We start from the raw sequence: 17,246 nt of genomic DNA, 5'->3' as shown, positions 1-17,246 counted from the left end.
CAAATGAAATCAAAGGTACTTTTAATAGGCTGCTTTGTTTAGGCTTGGTGTAGAACGTGGTGATTTGTTTCTTTAAAAACGTTAACAGAAATATTTCTCTGTAGACATGGGTGCTACTGCTTGCTGGATCTCTGCCCTTGGGTTTACTCCTATTTTTTCCTTTTATCTCAACATTTTATGTGAGATCAGTAGCAGAACCACATTAATAATGGAAATTTTGTATTTGTAGTTTCCTCTTAACAGTAGTAATCTACACATAAGGGATTTTTATGAGGGTGATTTCATGAGGGATCGCCTCCTTTCCATGCTTGCCTTACCAAACTCACTTTTGAGCCTTTCCTTTGTGTTCTTGCCAAGTTGGGCATTTCCTCCCAGATCTTTGATGTCTGGTAGTTTTGGAGTTACCTGTTGACAGTTATCAGAGAAAGTGGTGCTTTCCTGTCTTCGGGATCCAGAAGTACATCTGTTTCATTCCTGTCACAAATGATGTACAATTACTCTGTTAGCAAATTGATGGAGTGGGAGCTTACTTTGTAACCTTTTTGGTTTAACTTCATCTGTAAACCATGAGCCATGGGAGGAGCCAGGGTAGTTTTGCCAATTACTATTTGAGACTGTTATTGTAATATAGAGATGATTTCAGAGTGGTAGTGGTGATGATAGTGTCAGAATCCTGGGATAAAAGTAGGACTTCCATTATAAACACTTGAATTTATACAACTGATTGTGTAGAGTAGTTCTCGTTTCCTACGGTGCTGTCTTAGGCTAGCCTGCCAGGGTGGTGGGTAGGGAGAGCTGAACCTGAAGTGGAAGCTTTTGAATGATGAGAGGGACGGGCCAGGGGAGGGGTGAGGGGAGAAGACCAGCGAGCAGAGGAGAGCTGGGTTAGCCCTGCAGGGGAAGTATTTATTGAGAGGAAGTACTTGGTGCACAGGAGCTTTTGTTAGTATCAGTAATACTGCACCTGTAGTAGTAGTAGTAGGGATAGTGCTGTCCTGTACCGACACACGCATTTACAGGGTAGGAGCACCTTTCACCGGCACCGTTACTTTATGGAGGTTTCGGGGTTGCCAGACTAAAAGATAAACCTTTAAAAAGGATGTTGCTTGACTTTCTTTGCTGCTTGACCCAGGCTGAACAAAGAGGCAGTTTATATAATTTTGAGAGACCAGAGCAGGACTATTAATATCGCTCCCATTTTGCTAACTCATAAAGCTTTTTTCAGTCTCACCCCCATAATCAGTGGCCCTGTTTTAACCCAAGATCTGTGGTTCAGTGTTTTTTTTTTTTTTTTTCTTTTTTTTTTTTTACACACATGTGCACTTACCCTGTATTTTCCCTGGGGCAGTGGGAAATGGGTAGGATGGACTGACTGCCCGGTGCTCGGACAGGGTCTGAGCAAGCACGGTAAAACTTTAGGGCTAGAAATATGTGTTAATGTCTCATTTTCTGTTTTAATTTTCATATAGTTTTTACTGTTAACCACATTCTAATATCCCATAACTATTATAATTATTAGTGAAGAATAAGCAAATAGATTGGGAGGACGTAGAGAAAAGCTTACCTGTGATGGGCTTTGAGCCCATAGAAAGGCCATTGCCAGGAGTAAAGCTAAGGAGTGACATCATCTGACTTACTTTTAACAGAACTTGGGATGGATTCTAGGTGTCTGTTGAAGGTGGAATGACTTCACGTGCTCGTGTGGAGGGCGAGAAGAGGGGAGAACCGATGAGCCAGTGGACCTTTGGTGGGGGGGTCAGTGAGGGCAGCCACGGAGTTAGAAACGCTCCTTGGAATTTCGTCGGGACCTGTGCTTTTTCTGTGTTCAGGGAAATAATGGGGTACACAGGTGCTCTGGACCTAACCCCCCCCCCCCCAGTATCCCCAGGGAAAGTGCAACCCACCAAACAAGAACCAGGTTCTCTCTGATGCAGTGGTTCAGCTGTGGGATATGAACCACTGAGTCTTACGGTTGTAGCAGTCGGCCTGGAAGCTCACGTGAGTTTCAACTAACTGAACTGCATTTAATTAACTAAAGAGGAAAACAAGGAAATAACAGGAAAGAGTGTCCCATAGTTGCATGGGCTACAGTCTGTCTTACAGTAGTATTCCTTTGCTTGTAAGACCATTGTATTTTTCTCTAGAAGTAAGGTTTTGAGAAATACTTTTAATTGTGTTCATTGATTTTGGGCAAGTAGTTCATATTAAAATTAGTTGCAGTTATATTCTGGAAAAGCTAAAGAGTCTCTGTTTACTCACATTCATGGTAGAGTTGGGGCTAACGTCTCCCTGTGGTTTGAGAGTGGTCTCTTCATTGAGGCTTCATAATCTCAAGGTTGGGCAGGACCTCAGGGACCGATAGGCATGTACTTTGGGGACCAGGGGATCTGGGTTTTAACTCTGGATTTGCTATATACCTACTTGAGTAAGCTGTTTAAACTTTGTGTTTTAATGGCGAAACCTTGAAAATAGAGTTTAGTAATAAATCTACTTAACGGGGCCGTTATAAAACCATAGTAAAATAATGCATGTCAAGGTGTGCCTGGTACTTGCTGAAGACCCATAATATTAGCTGTTACTAACATGACCTACGCTACAGCCATTGTCTTAGCTGTGACACGAGTAAGGCAGAAGTTGTAAATAACTTGTCCCAAGTCACATAATTAAATTTGAGGACTAAAATGCCATGTCTCTCAGTTTCTGAAACATCTTTTAAAAGTGGCAAATAGCCTTTTTTTGTTTATTATTGTTATGAAAAGTGAATCTTTATTATAGAATGTTATTTTTCCAAAAATGTATCTTTTTGTTTTAGGATTTGGAGTTCCATGGAGTGATGAGATTTTATTTTCAAGATAAAGCTGCTGGAAATTTTGCAACAAAATGTATTCGGGTATCTAGTACTGCCACCACTTAAGATGTGATCGAGACACTGGCGGAGAAATCCCGGCCTGACATGCGGATGCTGTCATCCCCCAAGTACGCCCTCTATGAAGTGCATGTCAGCGGAGGTCTGTGCTCACACACAGGGTGCTGGCGGGGTAACCCCATCTTGGATAGAGAGTTCCTGAAACACTCGTTTGTCCAGAGGGCCGTTCAGTCAGTCCAGCCCTGCTTTCCCTAGGGTCCTTCTCTTTCCGGAGGGGTTGGGGAACATCTGACAAGCGGGCAGAATGTTCTCATGTCTGTGAAATGTTCTTACAAGATCCTGGTACACACATCTGTGGGAAGTTAGAATGAATGTGTTAATTTAATACATGCTTATTTCTTCAGAGATAAGTAGCATGACATTTCTTCGTTAAAATTAGCCAGCAGACCTCGGTGTCGCACACATTGATGACGCGGTGTGGTGCTTGCTTTTGGAGCAGTAGTTCATGGAGCTCTTTTGTGTACATTCTAATATGACCATTAAGTTTAACCCAGTTAAACACTTTGTGAGTCTGAGCCATCAGTCTTACAAAAATGAGTGTTTTGTAATGTGAGACAGTATATTTTCATTATTCTTTGGGAGTAATTAGGGCATCTTGAGGAAATTGTCTTATGTAATTAGTAATTTCTCCTTGTTTTTAATGTTTAAAATTTCTGAAAATATCCTATGTACCTATATCAAATAACAATTTTAGGTTTGATTAGAAATGTAGAAATTTCTGAAGTTTTTTATGAGTGCTTTGGAAATACTGAGTCACCTATAAAAAATACAAATCTTAATGCAGCAAGTAAAAGATTACATACGGCCCAAACCAAAACTTAATACCTGTTAAATTCCACCCTGAAGTCCTTTTTGAACATAAGTTATTTGTTTTAACTTCAAAATTACGGCTCTCTGTGTACATTTGAAATTGGGTGAACAGTTTTGTACTGTTTGGAATTTGGGTATGACCACACCCTTTTTTCCCCCAGTAGGATTATCAGATAGGCCGTATTCGTTCATTACTCTGTCACCATTATGAGGGTGTCTCATTACACAGATAATACCAAAGCTAGATTTGACAACAGAAGATACTTCACTTTGGATGGATGGTTTTTCTGAGGTTGAGTTTTTCCTTTACCTCGGAATCATTATAACCAAGTTATCGAGAAGAAGATACCTCTCACCTCCAGACCTTTTTGTGTTTTCACTTTTTGGTTATTTGAAAACCACCAAGTGAAGTCTTTAGGATAATATGTAAGATTGGAATTTGAGATCTAAAAATGGAGTGATTTTGATTGTTTTAAAAGAAACCTTTTCTTTTACATGTCCTTCAATTAAAAAGTAAACTATCTTAGCTGTAGGGGCTGAAAACACAATAACGGTGTCTGGAGAAGAAGGGGAGAGTCTTGCCCACACCCTGAGCTGAGCGGCTAGGACAGTCCGGCTCTGTCCGTGCTCGTGTCCGCGCTCATCGCAGTGGGCTGCCTGTGCCTCAGATGCGGGGAGAGCCCTCGCGTGCGTGTGCTTGATTTTCGGGTCACGGAGCCCCGAGCATGTCAGTGATTTTTCAGTGGCACCCCTGGGCCAAGGGAAATACCTAACATTTCGTTTTATTGAGTAGTTTGATTCAGACAAGTTAATAAGCATTTATGCTCCAACAACCGGATAGATGTTTGAAAAAAGAGTGCACATAAAATGAAAGGAAAACTAAAATTTTCACCCTGATAGGTTGTGTGCCTCTTGGGCCCTGCCCAGCTCGTCGATTAGAGGGGGAGCCCTCATTTCTTAGCCGTGTTGGTTTGGGGCAGTGCTGGTGGTTCTGTACAGCACCCTGGAAATCCCAGCTTGACACCGATGTGCCTCGAGCAGAAGGGACGCCGCGGGCCGGTGTGGACTGGGGGCTGCCTGCAGCCAGCAGTTCGTGCAGTGTCTGCGGGATGCACCTTGTTTCCCTGGGGATTGAGCATGGCCCACAGCGAGTGCTCAGGGCACCTCACCTCATTCTTGTGCACCGTAGGTCCAGGGCACTGAATCCTAGGCCCCAACCCGCCCTTCAGCCCCATGGAGACTCCATCTTAGCCTCTCCACGTATTAGGATTCCTTATGTGAAATCAGCTGGGAAAATAAAAAGGATTCTGCTGTTCAACAGCAGCAGCAGTATGAGAACCACTAAGGCAGAACTAGACCTTAAAGTTATAACGTTGTGGTAGGACCCTGACCGTATTTATATTTAATAGGCTCACATGCTTTAGAATACCTCACCCTTGTTTTTATTTTACTTTTACAGTTTTGACTTAGTTCTTAAAATTAGTTCTCTAGAAATATACAATGAAGGATTTTGATCTAGTACAGATTTTGCAACAAGAAGAATTTGGTAATTTTGGTTTGTAGCAGGAATTTCAAACTTCACCCAGTCCCTAATTTGTTGCTCTAATTTTCATTTCTCATATTTTCAGTTCATAAAATAATAAATTAGAGTTTGTTACTCCTGTATTCTTATAATTAACATTGCTGTTTACATACAGTATTTACTAAAAGCCTGTGTAAGACTTTTTTACCCTGTAAATTTGTCCCGTTGATCCCTACTTCCTTTATCCCAGTAGTTCTCCAGCTGGGCTCTGTGTCCTGTGTTTGCTGCCCTCATTGTAGACATCCTATAGACAGTTATGTGAATTATTTTTGCTGACTGTAGGCTTCTAATAAGTGGCTGAGGTGTGCCGGGCCCTCAGGGGAGCCTGCTCTGTGGGCTGCCACGTTCCTGAGGCATGTTAGATGTCCAGCAAGCAAGGAAGGAATACTCTAAACCTAGCACTTTATCCTAACGAAGAGACAGGATGGTGGTTCCATGGTGGGAGGTGCTGTGAGGGCTGGACCTAGTGAGTTTGGGAGTCGAGAGATAGAAAGCAGGGTACAGCTGTCACTAACACTTGTGTGAGAAGGAAATCTCATAGGTCAGCCGAACTCCTGTGTTACGTTAACGTTGTTTCCTTCTTTTCCAGTTGCATATATGAGATAATCTGATTTACAGAACTAGGCTGATAGCAAAGCCCTATATATTTTTTTTTCTAGTTTGTATTTCTCTTATTTTCCCAATTGGATTCTAAATGTGGTAAGGACGTCATCCTGGTCAGTGTTTGGCACTGGCTACATGGTAGTAAAAATTATAGTGGCAACAAAATAGTAAATAATTAAAACTCTCACATAACATTTTGAATTACATTTCAGCCTGTTAGTAAGTACTTGTGGTAATAAGGTATTTTATGTCTATAAAATTAAACTTATATGAGAATGTTGTATTAGCTAGTGCCATTAAATAACCATGACTTAACTTTTTTCGTTTCATGATTTGAAGAAGAAAGAAGATTGGATAATGATGAGAAGGCCCTAGTTGTTCAGTTGAATTGGAATAAAGACGATCGAGAGGGCAGATTTGTTCTTAAGAATGAGAACGATGCCCTCCTTCCTAAGGTAGGACCCCTCCACATCTCACGCTGACGTTGTCCCGGGCCCGGGTCGGCCCGAAACGGACATGAGACTGGTGTTAGTGCGATGGGCCTCCACCGAACTTTCCTGTTTGCTGCATTTCCTAAATGACTTTTTTACCCTCCTCCCTGAAAAAAAATTAAAAGGAGTCCTACTTCTCTCTGTTTCATCCTCTGTTTCACTAAATAATCCCTAATATTGCTCTTTACTTTTGCAAAGAAGTATTATGGAAGCTTTTGTTATTAAGAGATTTAATGTTCAAGTAATCAGCTCCAGGTTTTTTACCAAATTAGAAAGTCAAAATATATTTTAATAAGAATCACAAGGGAAAATAGAACTTTAATAACCTATTTTGTGTGTATTTTCAGATACAACCTAATAAGGCACATTTAAAACCTTTTCCATACTCTGTGTGTAAGATTAGAAAGAAGCAAACTTTCTGGGCTGATGTAATGCAGTGCAGTGATACTAAAACTTTCTCAGGTGGTAGGGTGTCTGGAATTCCTGTGCTGCTATTCTTCTTATGTGGACCACTATGAAATACAGATAAGATTTGAAACTAACTGTAATTTCTGTGTTAAATCAAATGGCACCTTACACTAGAATTCAGTACTGACAGGTGATAGCAAATGCAGAGGTCAAGAATATTTTGAGAAAAGTCTTCTATTTAATTATTTTGGGAAAAGAGCGTCATTGTTCACTTCTGGAAACAGAAAATTTTCACTTAATTTGTGTGATGTTAGTGTTCCGTGTTGAAGAGTTTTAGATACACAGAATGTGTTCTTGGCCTTACTCGTTACTTGTGCTTCTAGTGGCTTGACATTGTAGCAAATCCATATAAAGTAAGAAGGGACAGCTCTCTCTCTCTCTCTCTCTCTCTCTTTTTTTTTTGGCCCATATTTTATTTCATTTCTGCATCGTGATTTCAGCTGATGTGCCTAGCTGTGGGCTAGAGATCCTCGTTCGTGTGGATTAGACCTCTTACTAGGGTCAGGACAGTGCTGACATGGCTAGCAATGAAAATAGAAATACTAACTTAGATAAAACAGAAGGTAGTTTATTTCCCAATACAGTAACCATTCTTTCGTGTTTTTCTTGATTCTTTACCAGTCAACCTATTAATTATACCCCCACCCCAAAAAGTCTGTCATCTGCTAGCAGGCCATGTTGTAAATTAAGAATAAATAAGCAGATAAACAAGGTCTGGAAAAGAAATAGGAGTTTTTGCAGAAACAGGACTTATAATTTTGCTTCCAAAAAACCATTTCTTACAGTATGCTTAACATTTCTTTGATGTTAGAGAAAACATCTATAAAGTAGATAATGATTTAAACAGTTATTTCCTTTTTTTTCTTTTTAGATTTTATTTATTAAAGAGAGAGAGAGCAGGGGGAGGGAGAAGGACAAACAGACTCTGTACTAAGCATGGAGCCTGATGGCCCAAGACCGTGACGCGAGCTGAAATCACGAGTTCCATGCTCAACCAACCAAGGCACCCAGGCGCCCCAGTTATTTCCATATTTTGATTAGCCTTCTTTTTTTAAAAGTAACTTTATGTAAATTATTTGGATTTTTATTTATGGAAAATCAGATTTCATAGTTTTCTTGCTGGGTTTGGTTTTCTGTTTGCTTGCTTGCTTGCGTATGAATTTTGAATCAAGGTAAAATACACACACGATGAAATGCCCAGATCTTGGATGTATAATTCATTAAGTTTTTCTAAATACACATCGGTAACCATTAGCCGGTCAGGGCAAAGAACATTTCCATCCCCCGGACCTTCCCCTGTTGCAGTAGCTGGGTGTTGGCTGTAACGTGAGATGAAGTTAGCTCAGCCGTAGAGAGCTTGCTGTGATTCTGTGTAACAGCCACCATAGTGACGATGCTACTTTTATCAGAAGGCTCAAAGCAATGGACCTGAGAAGCAGGAGAAAGAAGGTGTTATCCAGAACTTCAAGAGAACCCTCTCAAAGAAAGAAAAGAAGGAGAAAAAGAAGAGAGAAAAAGAGGCAGTAAGGCAGGCGTCTGATAAGGATGATAGGCCTTTCCAAGGCGATGACATGTAAGTAATTCTGGACGTATCTCTATTTCCTTTTGCTCTGATAAGCTGAATGTTTTTAATGTAGTGGATGTCGTTACCTTGCCAGGTTAACTGTGAAGAGGATGAACATCCGTTAGGAAGTGAATTTCGGTACCCTCTGGCTCTTGTGTGTGGGGAAGGTGGAGGGTCTCAGCTAAGCAAGGTTTATGGCCGACCACACCGGTCTCATGGGTTTGCTAATCCCAAAGAAGCAGGCTGGTGAACAAGGTTGTTTTATCTGAGTAGACCATTAATGTCAGTGGTTTCTTCACCTTTGTCTGGCCTTTCGTTTCTGGTGTTTTTGGTCCTTAAGGCAGTAGTGCTTTCTTACAGACCTTAACTACACTGAATGCTCATCAGAGGTTGGCAGGAACAGTGAGAAGAGCCTCTAAGGTTCAGATGCACCATCTCGTTGACTCCAGCCCGCCTGCTCCCATTCCTTATTGCATCATCCCAGCCCCATGATAGTTGTACTTAGCTCTCGAAAGGCTTTTGACTTCTGACCTCAGAGCTGATGGAATAAGGGAAATCAGTGCATTTCGATTGTAACAGAAAAGACATCAGAAGAAACTGACCTTTCCCCTTAGGTGGGAGATCTTGGTGTAGTCCCGCCTGTTTTCCCATGAGTCATTCCATTCATCAGGCCAGCAGCATGTTGTGCACTCCCTCCTAGGCCCCTCCTCGCCTTGCTGGTGACCGCAGCATGGTGTCCGCACTGTTCTTCTGTTGCTGAAGTAGCAGGCATTCGTGTTAGGAAATCAGAGCATACAGATTTATCAGAAAGAGAGGAGGAGTCAGCTGTCATCACAGGAGCCCAAAGAGAGCCGTAGGTTGGTTTTTTTTTTTCTTTTTTTTTTTTTAAGATTTTACTTACTTATTTGGCAGAGAGAGCGAGCAAGCTCCCAAGCAGGGGGAGCCCCAGGCAGAGGCAGAGGGAGAATCAGACTCCCCACTGAGCAGGGAGCCCGATGCGGGACTCAATCCCAGGACCCTGGGATCATGACCTGTGCCGAAGGCAGACGCTTAACTGATTGAGCCACCCAGGCATCACTATAGTTTGTTTTTGATACAAAAATATATACTTCATATGTTTATGTAGAGTTTTTAAACAAATACAATCATAAGCTTTTAAAACTAGAGCTTTCCACATGACCTTTTCCCATTAGAATATATCATATAAATGCATATATATATATATATGTACATATACACATACACACATACACATATTCACAAGTATATATTTTCACAAAAGTTTGAAATCATTTAAATGATTATGTAGGAGTCTCTCATATAGTTTTTTCAGATTTTAAAAGTGTAAATTTTATTTTATTTTTAAAGATTTTATTTATTTATTTGACAGAGATAGAGACAGCCAGCAAGAGAGGGAACACAAGCAGGTGGAGTGGGAGAGGAAGAAGCAGGCTCATAGTGGAGGAGCCTGATGTGGGGCTCGATCCCATAACGCCGGGATCACGCCCTGAGCCGAAGGCAGACGCTTAACTGCTGTGCCACCCAGGCGCCCCATCATATAGTTTTTTCAGATTTTATTTCACTGGCCCCTTTTTGTGTGCCTGTAGGTAGTTCACAGGTTTTTTGGTCCTACAAGTAATACTTCTGTGACAATCCTTGCTCTCCAACTCTGGGAGCACTGTGGAAGGACAGCTCAGGGGCAGCCCCAGGACACGTACATTGCCAGACTGCCCCTGGATATGTCTTCTGGAGCCCACAAACCTTCTCACTTCCTCCTACTCTGAGAACTGTCATACACTCTCTCCTCCACAGTGTGTAATACCTCCAATAACTCGAATTTATCTTCCCATTAACAAGGTAGATGTCTTTTAACACATTCACTAACCATTTCTATTCTGTTGTAGTGATTTCTTCAAGTCTTTCTTTATTGTTTGGTACAGTGTCCTGTATCTATTGAGGACAATTAACCATTCCTTAGTTAATGATGTTCCACTGTGGAGTGGAATCGAGCCCATTTCAGATTGCATCAAAGTGGGTTTAGGTATTAATCCGTCAGGCAGTGATGTCTGTGTAATGAGCATAAACTCTTGAGTAAAGTATTACATAGTAAGGCTCTATTTAGCATAAACAGGAGACAGAATTTGTATAAATATATTGCTTATACATGAAAAAACCTAAGAAAAGGAGCGTTTGAAACTTAGGCTATGGTTTGTCCTATTTATCAGGTTTATAGGGTGATATGTGGTCTGTTTTTAGAAAATTAGTTACTTAAAACAAGTTAAGTTGAATTTGGTTGATTCAAAGCTTGATTTTCTGTTAGAAAGAGTGAGCAGGGGCGTGGGGGAAGGGCAGAGAGAGACTCTCAAGCGGACTCCCTCCTGAGTACTGGGCCTCACATGGGGCTCGATCTCGGAACCCTGAGATTAAGACCTGAGCCAAAACCAAGAGTCTAACGCTCAGCCCACTGAACCACCCAGGGGCCCCAGTGCTTGATCGCTTTTTGGTTAAATTATTTTTATGGTTAAAAATGAAGTCTTTAAAGTATATTTATCAAAATTTAGTCATCAGTCTTTCTTTAATATACAGTCTTCAACTCCTCATTCTCTATAGTTGATTCCTTGTCAGAGGAACTGCTGGAGCATTTTCTTTTGAAAATTTAGCTTCAAGAAAGTGAATGTTGGTAAATCATTTAGTTCTTTAAAAATTATGCCATTTGAGTTCAAGATTTACTATAATTTGAAGAGAGATTTTTACTAAATAAAAGTATATTCGATCCTCTACTTCTTATGGTTGGAATGTTTTATCACTCATTTGGTCTATGTTAGGAAAACACTGGTGGAAATTCCTGACATGTATAATTTATACATTTTTCTTTTAGCCTGATTAGTGAACCCACAATAATTAAGTTACATAAACTCACCATGAGATTTTATAGATAAATTTCCATTTAATTTAGTGTGTGTCTTTTTTTTTTTTAAAGATTTTATTTATTTATTTGACAGAGATAGGGACAGCTAGCGAGAGAGGAAACACAAGCAGGGGGAGTGGGAGAGGAAGAAGCAGGCTCATAGTGGAGGAGCCTGATGTGGGGCTCGATCCCATAACGCCGGGATCACGCCCTGAGCCGAAGGCAGACGCTTAACCGCTGTGCCACCCAGGCGCCCCAGTGATCTTATGGGTATGCCTCATAGACCCTCTGTGTTAAACAATAGGGATTCTAAGATTCTTAAGACTTTATTGCACAGTAGCCACAGGGCCCGATTTAGAAAATTACCTATCTTAAAGAGATTTAAAAATCAGACTTCTGTCTAATAGAATGAAACCCAGTAAGATTCATAGAAAACCCAGAACATTTTTCAATGAATAACGAAGTGGGAGCACTGTCATCTTAAATTAAAAGAAAAGAAACAGCACAAAAGAAAAAAGATACTTCCTCCTCCCCACGCTTCTGTCAGCAAAAAGCAAGCTAAGAAGTCCACTCAGCTGCAGACATAAATCAGTTTCTTAGGGAAAAGGAAAGATGGTTCAGAGGACAGAATCAAGAGCTGAGAGGATAAAGCCAGGACCTTCAGAGAATTATTCCCAGGGAGCAGGATTAGATCATTATCAAGGAATTGGTGATATACATTGAAGTGGATTTCAAAATTGCCATGATCTAGTAGCTGCTATGTGTATCTCGTTCCCCTGCTTTTTTAACTGCAGTGTTACCGTAGTTGTGCTATCCCTTTACCACAATCATATATGGGGGGGGGGGGATAACAGAGGAAGGGGACAGATAATATTTCTTGACAGGTCTTCAGATAGAGAGGTTTATACTAGAGGAGCCATGTACATAATACTCACGCTCATCTAGACTTCATTCAAATGGCTAAACCCTGACTTTAAGACAATACCACAATGAAAGGAGACTTTGGGGGTGAGGAGTGTGAGGGGGGTAAGTGTATTCTGTGTAAAAGAATTCCAACTACCCTGAGATTATCCTGCTATGAGGAAATGCAAGATACCAGGAAGAGTGAATGTGGAAAGAGAGTTTACCAAGAAGTTCCCAGCTACTTGAAACATCCCAGCCCACTTGCCAGAAAAATGAGTGAGAAGCCATCTTAGAAGTGGATCTTCCAGCCCCAGCCACCCCAACTGAAATCATATACATCAGAAACAAACCACCCAGCCAAGTACTCCCCAAATTTGTGACCCACAGAATTGTAAAAAAATAAATAAAATGTTTGTTTTATGCCCCTAGATTGGTACAGTAAATTTGCTATGCAAAAGTATGTAACTGGGACATCTAACCAACATAGATGTCCTATATTGGTTAAAGGAACAGTAGATTTAGAAGATATAGTCACCAAGAACATATATGCACCTAAGTGTGTGCACACATACGTGTATGTTTATCAATAATTTGTATAACTTAAGAGAGAAATAAATTGCTCAACAGTTGAAGTTGGAAATTCTGACATACCTCTGTGAAAAACTAATAGATGAAATAAAAAGAAGCAATTTTAGCAAGTATCTAAGCATTATAATTAGTAGACTTAAGCTGTTTGGCATATACAGAACTCTTCACATGACAGATAATTGACTTTTTTGTTTTAATATCAAGAATACTTACCAAATATTTGTCCAAAATAAACCAGAGATTATCTCCCAAAGGGAACCTCAGACTCCAAAGGAACAATGTCATATAACTATGTCTTTTAATCATAATCCATGAAATTATAAATTAAGTTTCTTAAAAGGATACCTTAAATACCTCTCGTATGTTTGGAAAATAAAAGCAAATTACCAAATAACGCTTAGGTTGAAAAATAAATTAATGAATACTCAGAATTGAATGGCAATGAAAATATTACAAATAAAGAAACTGTGGAACATAGATAAAACTGGAAGGAAATTTTGTTACTTTAAATACTATACATTTGTAAGGAAACAAGATATTTTAAAAATCTAAATATTTAATTCAAGAAGGTGGAAGTGAGAAAGCACCAGAGAAAATACAAAGATTCAGAATAAATGAATAACAAAGAGAGAACGCAAGTCAATGAAACGAAGAACAACAAAGTGATGGAGAGAAAAAAACAAAACCACAAATTAGCTCTTTGGCACCCATATCCTGGTTTCTAAATACCATTTTCTAGTAATGAATAAGGGTCCCTTAGAGTCATGAGTGATCACAGGCCTGGACAGGGAAAACAAAGCATCATCTTCAGAAAATAGGACAAGAGCATGTCAAAATGGACATATGAACCAACTTAAGAGACTTCCCAATTGCCAAAGTTGGAGCAATTTGAGCAGGAAAATAAATAATGATAATATTGGATTCGACCCCAAAAATCAGTGTCTATAAGTCCATACTGAAATAAGTGACTAAATAAATGAGGAAAAAGAGACAATTCCATTAACATAAGAATTCCAGCTGATAAATTGAGAAAGAATTAGGGAAATAGAAAATCATCATTGGAATACCACATTAATAATTGTTGCAGACAAGATCTGCTGATAAGTCCTAGAATTAGTGTGAAAGACTTTAAAAAGAAACAGGATATTTGAATAACTTCAAAGCATCTCCCCCCAACCATTTATTTATTCATTACTATATTGATATTAAGATATTTCCAAAATTATTTGACACTACTCTCTCCATGAAGAGGAAATTACTTCACCTCCCCTTGGTGGGCTTAATTTGATAATTCACTTAGAAAAAGAGAACAACAGTAACTTTAGCATAGAGAACCCTGGCAAACAACGGGTCTTCACATGATCTCTACATTAACCAAGTGATCATGGTCAACACCACCTGTGGTAAAACATATTGATATTATGTACTCTGTGATATGATATAATGAGAAAGGTAGTTCCTCTCCATTTTATTCTTCCCCAAAGTCCATAACCTCAGTCCAATCGTGAGACACCATCAGACAAATCCAAGCTAAAGGACATTCAACAGAATACCATGCTAGCATTCAAAAGTATCAACTAATGGTTCATAATATAAGAAAACATCTTTAAAGGACAAGGAAGGGCTGAGAAACTCTCACAGATTGGAGGAAACTAAGGAAACATGACAACTAAATGATAATGTTAGTTTTGTTAAGGTTGCCATAACAAAGTACCACAGACTGGGTGGTTTAACAACAGAAATTCATTTTCCCATATTTCTGAAGTCCAGAAGTCCACAATCAAGGTGTCAGCAGGGTTGATTTCTTCTGACGCCTCTGTCTTTTCCTTGTCGATGGCCATCTTCTCTGTGTCTTCACATGGTCTTCCCTTTGTACATGCCTGTGCCCTAATCTTGTAAGGAGACCAGTCATTTTGGATGAGGGTCCCTCTTCATTTTAACTTAATTACCTCTTTAAAGACCTTGTCTCCAAATACAGTCACTTTGTGAGGTACTGGGGGCATTAGGACTTCAACATACGAATTTTGGGGAAACACAATTCAGATACCATAACACATGGTATCCTGCTTTGGATCCTGGAAAAGAAATGGGATATTAGTAGAAAAACTAAGGAAATCTGATTCAGATCTGTAAGGTTTTTTTTTTTTTTTTAAGATTTTATTTATTTATTTATTTATTTATTTATTTATTTTGTCAGAATGAGAGAGAGAGAGAGAGAGAGAGCATGCACGAGTACACAAGCAGGGGAGTGGCAGGGAGAGGGAGAAGCAGGTTCCCTGCCGAGGAAGAAGCCAGATGTGAGACTCGATCCCAGGACTTTGGGATCATGACCTCAGCCAAGCTTAACCAACTCAGCCACCCAGGTATCCCAAGATCTGTAGTTTAATTAACAGTGTTGTACTAACATTACTTTCTTAGTTTTGATAGTTTTACCGTGGTTACATAAGATGTTAATGTTACTGGACATTTGAGTGAACAGTATGTGGAAACTTTCTATACTATCTTTGCTAATCTTCTTAAAATCTAAAATTATTTCAAAATAGTTAAAACTTTTCAGTGATAAAAAAAGTTAAAGTTCTTTGAAAAGATGAATAAGAGAATGAATTATTTAAAATAAATATGCAAATAAAAAATAGGCAAATATATACATAATGAAAAATACAAAGGGATGCTTTAAAAAACAGTATTATGATTAATGATTCTCTAATAAGCTTTTAAAAACTAGAGTTAATGAATAAAGGATAAATTGGTAGAAAATATAAAATGGCAAACTTGCCCAAGAAGGAATATAAATCTCGAATAAGACAATAAGCATAAAAAAATTAAATCTTTCACTTCCCAGAAAAGCTTCAGACTTAACATGATTTGTCTATGAATTCTACCAAACCTTTAGGGAATAGTTCTTATATTTTTACAAGTTTTTAAAATAAAAATATAACAAAACAATGCATTTTATGTGATTTTGATTTGAAACCACATGAGAGCAATACCTAAAAAAAATTGTAGCCCCCTTTTTAACTACGTGTAGATCCAAGAATCCTAAAGGAAACATTGGCTAAATAAAATGTTAAAATATCTTAAAATAATTATACATAATGATCCACTGGAGTATATCTCAAGAATGAAAGGATATTTTAATCTCAGAAAACACATCAGTGAGGGAAGGTGGTGGCAGAGTAGGAGGACCACAGGCTTGCCTCATCCCATGACTATAACTAGATAACTATCAAATCATCCTAAATATCCCAGAGATTGACCTGAAGACTGGCAGAGCAAACTCCACAACTAAAGGTTGTGAAGAGGTCACATTGAAGAAGGTCTAAGTGTGGATGCAGGGTTTGGGAGAGAACAGGTTATGGCTGCTGTAGTGGGGATGGAGTGGTATTAGAGAAGAATGATAGACAAACTAGCACAAAGGGGACTGAATGGGAAAGTGAAACCCCATAGCAATTGGCTTGGAAGGTGAGAGGGCCCCAATTTCATGTCTTCTGGCAACCAGTATGGCATAAAGCCTGGAGTTATAAAGGTCATCGGGCTTGGCTGTGATAGAGCCCCAAGGGCACTGAACTGCTCTTGGAAAGCAGGCAGGCAAACAATCCATGGACACACAGCATAGAAACAAGAGTCTGAAGAGCATCTGGGGCACACAGTGGGAAGGTTATTTGCTCTTCTTAGAGCACGTACTCCCCTCCAGGAACAAAGGAATTGGCTAGTGCCATTTTTCTCCCCTGCCCTCTGCGTAAGCACAGGGCCACCTGTGGGAACTAGTGCAGCTCTGACACTCACTACCTAAATTGCTTACACCAAACCCCACTGCACCATGCTCCAGTGAACCTACCCTTCCCAGTCATGCCTCAGTCTCATTGTAGGTGGGCCTTTCCCCCAGAAGACCAGACCAAGCCCCTGCAAACACCGCATCTCCCAATGTGGGAGTTTTGTGGAGCCTCAGTTCCTGCAGTGGTGGCAACAGGTCTCCTTTCACAAACATACCAGAGCACACCTAGTTAAAACATGCCATTTTGAGGCCTGGGACCAAACGTTGCCCACAACAGGCAAACAGAGCCTCTGCAGACAACTGGACTGAAGGATAAAGGTAGGAAACACAAAAAAAGTAAAAACGAATATTTCTGTAAAAAATCAGCCAAGGAACTCACAAGATAAAAGGATGTAAAATATAAAAATAAATACCTAAATCATGGGGAGGAGAAGAAAAAAGAATGGGATCAAAATTAAATGAACATCAACTTAATATAGATTTCTGTATGCAGGAGAGGTTATATACAAACCTATTGGTACCAATATATCAAAAACCACTAATAAATATGCAAACAATAAAGTGAAAGAAATCCAAATATCATTAATGAAAATCAGCAAACCATGAAACAGAGAACGACAAGAAAGGA

At 39.6% G+C, this 17,246-nt stretch overlaps 1 protein-coding gene across 1 annotated transcript in view; it reads left to right on the top strand.

Moving 5' to 3' along the window:
• The window catches only part of LOC125281624 (ankyrin repeat domain-containing protein 26-like), a 564,334-nt gene that overhangs the window by 34,832 nt on the left and 512,256 nt on the right, over positions 1–17,246 (top strand). The window contains exons 3-5 of the mRNA XM_057304707.1: positions 2,813–3,008; positions 6,261–6,376; positions 8,290–8,453. The gene's annotated coding sequence lies outside the window, so the exon portion shown is untranslated. The remainder of the gene's footprint in view (positions 1–2,812; positions 3,009–6,260; positions 6,377–8,289; positions 8,454–17,246) is intronic.

The sequence above is a fragment of the Ursus arctos genome, unplaced genomic scaffold (genome assembly GCF_023065955.2).
Source record: "Ursus arctos isolate Adak ecotype North America unplaced genomic scaffold, UrsArc2.0 scaffold_30, whole genome shotgun sequence".
Classification (NCBI taxonomy): domain Eukaryota; kingdom Metazoa; phylum Chordata; class Mammalia; order Carnivora; family Ursidae; genus Ursus; species Ursus arctos.
The sequence above is the reverse complement of the archived record's forward strand: the minus strand, read 5'-3'. Positions and strand labels throughout refer to the sequence as shown.